Source organism: Ixodes scapularis, unplaced genomic scaffold (assembly GCF_016920785.2).
Source record: "Ixodes scapularis isolate PalLabHiFi unplaced genomic scaffold, ASM1692078v2 PGA_scaffold5__190_contigs__length_132052651, whole genome shotgun sequence".
NCBI lineage: Eukaryota > Metazoa > Arthropoda > Arachnida > Ixodida > Ixodidae > Ixodes > Ixodes scapularis.
Window position 1 is genome coordinate 95849352 of NW_024609880.1, and position 8609 is coordinate 95857960.

Sequence of the window (8609 nt, forward strand, 5' to 3'; positions counted from 1 at the left end):
GCTTATATCTCTCTATAACCGGATTTACGCCGAGGAAATTATTGATCCGAGCACTAATATAAAAGAAGTGGGCTATCTTTCGGTGAAAAAAAAAAAAAGTACCAAATGAAGTGAAAAATATGGGCGCTTTATTTTTCGGGGGTGGGACATCTCTCGGGACATTGCAACGCGCGTCGCTGAGCGATCGCGTGCGTGGCCGGATGGTTACCGCGCTTGGCTATCGCGCGGAAGGTCTGGGTTCGATTCCAGCGAGCGGAATGTCCTTTTATTTAGTCTTTCAACTTGGCGTTCTCGTGAGCTGAAAACATTCTCGTCTGATTGAGTTCCAAATGTTCTAAGCGCCGAATCTTCTACGCCGAATGAGACGCACGACGTGGACGACTCCCGGTCGTGGAGGGCGGCGCGATGAAATCCGTGTTCCGTCGGTCATCACCTCGTAGTTCAGATTTCCTAGTCGACGAAGCACTTTGTAAGCTACGAAGTAGCGCTTGAGGAGTTCGCTTAGTCGGCGTCGTAATGTCGGGGCGCAAACCCACACACGGTCTCCGGGCTTGAAGTAAACGTCGATCCGGCGAATGTTGTACCGGGTGGCATCGACACGTTGTTGATCTTGAATTCGGAGTCGGGCGAGCTGGCGAACTTCTTCGGCTCGTTGAGCAACCACCTGGGTGCCGGGGCTCCCATCGTCAGCTGGTTCGTGCGGTAGCATCGCGTCGAGCATGGTCGTTTTGTTTCTGCCATGCACTAGTTGAAACAGGGTTACTCGTGTGGTCCCTTGCACCGCCGTGTTGTAAGCAAACGTGACGTAGGGTAACACCTCGTCCCAAGTCTTATGCTCGACGACGACATTATTCAACCCTCAAGAAGCCCGTGGGCGTCCCCAGTCGTTTTTGTAAAGAAGAAAAACTAAACCCTGAGGTTCTGCGTAGACTATCGTCGACTGAACGCTATGACTAAGAAGGACGTCTATCCGCTCCCCCGCATCGAAGATGCGTTAGACCGACTGCGCCACTCCCAATGTTTTGTCGATGGACCTGAAGAGTGGCTACTGGCAGATTGAGGTCGACCAACGCGACCGCGAGAGAACTGCCTTCGTCAATCCTGACGGACTGTCCGAGTTCAAAGTGATGCGGTTCGGACTTTGTACAGCGCCAGCCACCTTCCAGCGTGTCATGGACACCGTGCTGGCAGATCTGAAATGTTAGGGCTGCCTCGTCAACCTGGCCGAATTTGTGGTATTTTCACGAGATTTCGGCGAACACTTCAGACGACTTCGAGTCGTGCTTCAAGCCATAAAGACCTCTGGCCTGTCACCCAAGCCAACAAAGTGTCGGTTCCCCAATGGGGAACTAAAGTTTCTGGGCCACGTCGTGAACAACAAAGGTGTTCTCCCTGACCCCAAGAAGACCCGCGCCGTAGCTGCATTTACGCCGCCGTCTGACAAGAAGGCCGTGAAAAGATTTGTTGGACTCTGTGCCCACTACAGGCGCTTTGTTCAAATACTTTTTTTTTTTCCGCACCGCTGACAAACCTCACGAAGGACGCCGTAAAGTTCGAGTGGACAGAAGAACACCAGCGGTCATTTTATGAGCTCAAACGAAGATTCCAGACGCCCCCAATTTTTGGCATTTCGACCAGTTTGCTAAAACAGAGATCCATACCGAAGCCAGCAACACCGGACTGGGTGCGGTATACTAGTCCAAATGCAGGATGGTGCCGAGTGAGTCATCGCATACGCAAGTCGGACGCTGTCTAAAGCTGAGAGGAACTACTCAACGACTGAAAATGAGTGCCTCGCTGTCGTCTGGGCAATAAAAAAGTTTCGCCCATATTTGTATGGAAGTCGTTTTCGCGTGGTCACAGACCACGCGAAAGTGACCGTGGTGTACAAGTCCGGCCGAAAGCACAGTGATGCCGACTGCCTGTCAAGGGCCCCAGTCGAGGCCAATCCTGCCTGCATTAAGGACGACGAAGATGACTGTTTCCTCAGCGCTCTTGATGTCAGCAACATGGCAGCACTCCAACGAGACGACCCTGAGCTGCGAACACTCATCGAGCACCTATATAGGAACAAGGAAGCGCCGTTCTCCGCGTTTTCGTACGAACACTGCCAACCTTCTCCATTCGACAAGGTGCGCTCTACAAGGACGACTTCAGCAACAACAACACGGCGTGGCTGTTGGTGATCCCTTCGAGTCTCCGAGAAGAAATATTTCAAGCCTGCCACGATGACCCGACGGCGGGACACCTATTGCAGGACCCTTGCCAGGATACGCGAAAAGTACCACTGGCCTAAGCTTGCGAGGACAGTCCACCACTACACTCGATCTTGCCACGAGTGTTACCAACGGAAGAAACCACCGACGAGACAGGCAGGACTTCTTCAGCTTATTGCGCCGTCATCTGCCCCATTCCAGCAAATCTGAATGTATTTATTTGGACCATTCACGCCATTCACGCAAGGAAACCGATGGATAATCATCGCAACCGATTATCTCACACGGTACGCCGTGACGAAAGCCCTTCTATCAGGTACAGCTGTTGAAATCGCCAAGCTTTTCATTGAGTCCATTGTCTTCTGGCACGACGCCCCCGAAGTCCTCATTACAGACCGTGGGTCGTCGTTCATGGACCAGCTGACGAAAGAGATCCTTCGTCTCAGTGGCACCGACCACCGTCGAACCACTGCGTATCATCCGCAGGCAAATGGACTTACAGAACGGCTAAGCAAAATTTACTAGAATAGAAAGTTGGGCGAGTTGGTAAGAATCCATTTGAAATGTCCGTGTGTCTTTCGCGCTGTTTTTCAAATGGATAAGTAAAACTATCGCCGACATGATCTCCATTTATGTCGACGTAAAGCTCAATACTTGGGACGAAGTGTTACCCTACATCACGTTTGCTTAGAACACGGCGGTGCAAGAGACCAGAGGAGTAACCCCGTTGCAGCTGGTGCATGGCAGAAGCGTAACGTCCATGCTGGACGCGATGCTACCTCACGAATCAGCTGACGATGGGAGCTCCGACAGCCAAGTGGTTGTTCAACGATCCGAAGAAGTTCGCCAGCTCGCCCGACTCCGAATTCAAGATCAACAACGTGTCGACGCTACCCGGTACAACCTTCGCCGGATCGACGTCCACTTTATGCCTGGAGACCGTGTGTGGGGTTGGACCCTGATACGACGACGCGGTCTAAGCGAGAAACTCCTCAAGCGCTACTTCGGAGATTGCAAAGTGCTTTGTCGACTAGGAAATCTGAACTACGAGGTGATGCCCGAAGGAACACGGATTTCATCGCGCCGCCCGCCACGACCGGAAGTCGTCCACGTCGTGCGTCTCAAACCTTACTATGATCGATAGGACTGTGAACTTCGTTTCTTATACTACGATCGATAGGACTGTGAATTTCGTTTTTTGTAGTACGCTCGATAGTACTGTGTTTTGCAAGCCTCCGTAGTTTACACTATTTCGGTTTGTTTTTGTGATTCATTTCCCTTCAAGTTGCATCGGGAAGATGCTCTCTTTAAAAGGAGGGGGGGCGGGGGGGGGGGGGGGGGGGGTGAAGCGTCGCCCAGCGATCGCGTGCGTGCCGAATGGTTACCGCGCTTGACTGTCGCGCCGAAGGTCTGGGTTCAATTCCAGCGAGCGGAATGTTCTAGCCGAACGTTCTAGGCCGAATGTTCCAGAAACCCACGCGGCTACAAAAGGTGCTCCGCGTGGCGAGCCGCAGTCAGTCTCGCTCCAGCGCTCAATCCTGCTGTCTCGCCGACATCGACGCCTCAGACGCTAAAGTTCTCCTATCTTATTTTGGGCACAAGTTGGCCCCATTAAACGTGTAGTTTCTTCAGTTATTCTTCTCCTCATCATTTGTGATTTGTGACAATAAAGGCCCGTTCACACATGCAGCGGAGCGCTACAAGCATAGCGCTAACCTCGCGCTAAGCGCGTGCTGACGACAGCGTTCACCAGCTTTGTATCGCACCGTCAAAACTGTTGCTCATGGCAGACGATAAGTAGCTGATGGCACGTGAGGAGCGCTACATCAGCGCTTCGCTGCATGTGAGAACCGGCCTTAATACGGTAGTTTATTTTTGCAGTAAAAAATATCGGATTGTTTTTCTTTTGGAGGGGGAGGGGGGGATACCCTTTATTTATAGCGCGAAAGCTCAAAAGTGAAACGTGTTTTCTCGTGAGCCAAACGCGGTGACACTTCTTGACGTTTGCAAATAAAATAAAATTTCATATTAGAAACAATTGTGAGCGAACAGAGTTTAATCTCACGTGTAATCTGCGTTTCGCGGGTGGTTTTGTTTCGGGAAAGGCGAGTACAATCCAACCACACAGTGTCGCGCGAGATATTTGCATTTCTTCAAAAATAGCCACCATTAAAAACAAAAAAACCCCAAAAAACTACGTGTTTAATTATAATCGCTGATAGCTTAAGAAAGGCAGTTCCTAGCGTCAGTGGCGTAGCCGGAATATTTTTTGAGGGGGTGTCTTAATTTGGTGGTGCGGTTCGACGTAAAAAGAGCTAAAAATATGAAATATGTTTACAATTTTTTGTAATGTGAAATTAGACCGAAGCTTATGAGGAGAAGGAGGAGAGGATAAAAAGGGGAGGGTCTGCCTCTCCTCCCCCTCCACTCCTCCTCGCTTCCCATTTATCGGGAGATTTTCGCTAAATTTCCTGCCTAATTGAAGTGAAAATTTCCCCGCCACATTTAGCAGGAAAATTTTCTGGCTAAATTTAGCGGGAAATTCAGCGAGAGCTTCCTGGCTAAATTTAGCGGGTTAAGTTTCCCGCTAAATTTTGCGGGGAAATTGACGTCGCGTGACCTCAACACCAATTCAATTTCCCAGCTAAATTATCCCCCCCTACCTCCGGCTACGTTCCCGCCTGGCGTGTCCGCAGAATCTTGTCATCCATCCGGAACCCATGAGGATGGAACGTTGAACAACGAATCACAAGTCAAGAAACGTGAACATACGAAACCACGCCTCGCGTTTCTTGAGTTGTCGATGGCGCCGTAGACGTCCATAATGAGCTCCCCGACATTATCACGCCTCCTTCCTCTGCCCGGAGCTCGCACAAGCACACCCCGCCGCGCCGCGAGCTCTTGAATCGTGCCCGACATAATAGGCTCGTCCGCTCGTCCGCCCTGACCTAGTTGTAACTGGGAACGCAAGAGCTCCCTGGCGAGTGACTGCCTCTGTTCGTATTTTTATTTCATTGCCGAGCTAAACACGTTATCATTTGCTCTCCGGTCTTCGGACAGAGATAGGCGCTACGGTCCACTGGATGTGCTCGAGCGATTTGAGATATTTTTCGAAGAAAGCGCATTGTGGATGAACAGTACCCCCATACCCGGTACGTACAGGCTCTGAAACCGCTTTATGCCAGTTTCCCACTGGTTATTTTGTTTGTGTCTAAACTTGGCCTCGGGTCGGGCTCATTATGAGCCACGTATCGCATCACCACGACCGTTGGCTAAGGTTTGGGCAGCCGCTAGAAAAGGCGAAATCCGACAAAAAAATTTAACTTTCCATGCAAATATATTCTGCAAAAGTACTAAAAAAAAAAAAAAACTAAAGGAACTGTTGTTATAGATAGCTGTCCGAGAAACGAAACCGTTAATTCGGCTCACAAAAGGTGTGCTACGTATCAGGTTCAATACGTTAGAGGACGAGCTTACAGGGTGTTCTTACCATTAGTTGGGGCATGGTAATTACAAAAGCGCAAAGGACAAGGACAGGACAAAGAATGAACAGGACAAGCGCTTACTAACAACTGATTGTTTAATGCATGATAAGAGAAAGGCGAAAATGAGAGGAGATTTAATTGTATTTCCACGCGAAATGATTAAAAACAATTTGAGAAGAATTAGGACTGATAGAAAAATAAAAACAAAGAAAAGCAGCCAGATTAAGAAAAAAGGTTGAGGTACCCTATCTCTTTCTCGGACAGTGAAATTGATGGTGTGCTAATGCACGTGTCTCCTTTTTCGATTATAGTTTTTTCCTCGAAAATTTCTCTGGCTCTCTTGTTCCGAAAGCGTTTGAGTACCTGCGTTTGATTGAATAGAGGAGTGCATTTACGGTCTCTGGCATGTACGGCCAAGTGTCCTGACGGTGACGCAGGTAGGGAAAGTTCATGCCCTCGTAGTCGCACATTTACGCAGCGCCCAGATTGACCGACGTACACTCTCCCACATGTGCACGAAATTTCGTAAACGATGTTGACGTTGCAGTTGATATATTTATGTGCGTGCTGGGGACTGAGCAGTGTTCTTGTCTTTCGTTCTGGGACTTGATATTTGGACACAGTTTTTTTAAGTTTGTCGGGATCTGATGTTACAACCTGTATGTCATATATAGACGCTATTCGTTTCAAGTTGTGTGATACTTTGTGTTGGTAGGGTATCAGTATCACTGCCGGGGCGGCGAGTCTTTTCTCTTCTTCTTTCATTGTGTGCGGTCAGGCTCCCTGCTACATCGAACATTAAAGAACTGGTACACCCAGATTCCTGTAGTTTTTGAACTTGTGACTTTTTACAAATGTCACGTGGCGTAGATCTTCGAGCTAAATTTATCGGGGCTCTAACTTGGTGTTTAGATCACATGACATCAGGTCACGTGACACCAATTTTCCCACTATATTCAGCTAAGGAATTGAGTCCAAATTTACGAAGTGCTTCTTAGTTTACGACAACTTAGCTAAGAAGTTCGTAAGTTAAGAACATCGTAAGATGAGGAAAAATCGGCATTCACGAACGCGTTAAGTGAGAGGAGGAAGGCGATGTTCTCTTACGGAAAAACTAGAACTTCTGGTGTCCCGCATGCCCCTGATCTCCGCGAGTGCGGGCTGTTGATATATGGTGACGGCGTTTTCGGCAACACGAATAACCCAGTCGGAGAGCTCGGCATGGTTCGAAGCACGTGGATTTCGAATAACAAACGCAGGCGGCCTTTCCGCCAACGTTGGGGTTCTTGTCCGTGCAGTGAAATGCAGACGCTAACACGATTTAAACAGGCCCGAATGCCGAGGCCGGGACAATTAACCGCCTTCGTGGATTGCTCTGAACGCGACCGCTACGAGGTGAACAGAACTATCATCGTTGCTAAAAGAAGACGGCTCGCGCCGGTCGTTGGCAAAGCAACGTAGATAGTAACATATCGCAGCGGCGTTTTTTGCGGCCTTGGAGATGCAGCAGCGAGCCGACGTCCAAAAAGATACGTTTGAACTACGAGAGCCTCAGCAAGAGTAGCTTAAATACCTGTTCACACTCGGAGCGGAGGGGCGCATTTGTTCAAAGTGCTGGATTCGTGGTGTTGGAGGTAAGCGCTTCGAGACCGATCTTCTACGATTGCAACTCGACGTGTAACGTGACACTCGGTAAAGTAAGGTTGGACCGGCATCGCGTAGCTGCCACGAACTGTTCAAGCTCGATAGTGTTGTCGTGTCGGAATCAAAATGGCATCCTAATAACAAAGTGTACGTACCATATGTTGGAAAGGTAATCCATGCGGCGTTTATTCGAGCTCTACATCATACACTACAAGGATATAGAATCGATGAGAGTCACTTTTCGACGACAGCGTTCGTCACCGCTGACTCGGAAAACAAGGGGATGACAAGGGAAAGAGATTTACTTGTTAATCTAAAATTGAGGCCAGCGATCAAACTATTCATACGGGAAGAGTCCACAAGGGTCGCGCGGGCATATTCCATTCATCAAGCCAGCCCGTTGTAAGCAGACGGTCTTAGCCACGGCCCGTCGATGCGTCGGAGCAGGTTGGAGGGCCTTGCTTGCTAGGCCTACATTTTACCGAGGTCGCCAAGCTAGCACAGTGCTCATGTCCGTCGTGGTCGTTTTTAAGTACTTCTTTCTTTTTTTGCTTGCTAACTGAAGTCGGGAGGCGCGTAAGACAGCTGTCGTAGAATTCCAACGTAACCTGCGCAAAGATTTACGATACTTTCGTTTCGTGTATAAAAATTTGCTTTCACGTTTTTTTTTTTTTTTGTCGTATACTAATTTATGGCGTAAGATCGTTTCGTGAATCTGGCCTCTGAATCGGTGTATGGGTCACGTGATGTCAATTTCCGCGCTATATTTGTGGGAAAGGCACAGATGAACATAATTTTTGATTGGAGGGTTCCAGTGAAAAGCCTTTCTTGCTTTAAAACCGCTGTTGTACCGGCACTAGTCGAGGTAGCTTGCAGATGCTACTCAGTTTTGCAACCTAGTGTTCAACTTCTAAAATGAAGTATAGTATGCCACATCTCATACAGATTGGGGTGCCATGAGCACTGAAGCGAAGAAAGGAACTTTACCTATTTTTACTTTAGATTAGACGTTGGAGCAGATCTACTAGAGGGCCTTTATCTTTCCGGCAAGCTGGCGCTATGAACGTAGTTAGCTAAATTCTCGTACTTATATCTTTTTTTATTGGGTATAGTTTATGCGTGTAAATTGTTCCCGTTGTTGTTGTTAGGATACATGACATGTCCGATGGGTAGCTTTCTTTTGTGAACATAGTTCATAGGCTTTGGCTATAGAAGTTTAACAAGAATGAAGTCAGAGAAAAAAAGAGGACAAATGGCGACGGGA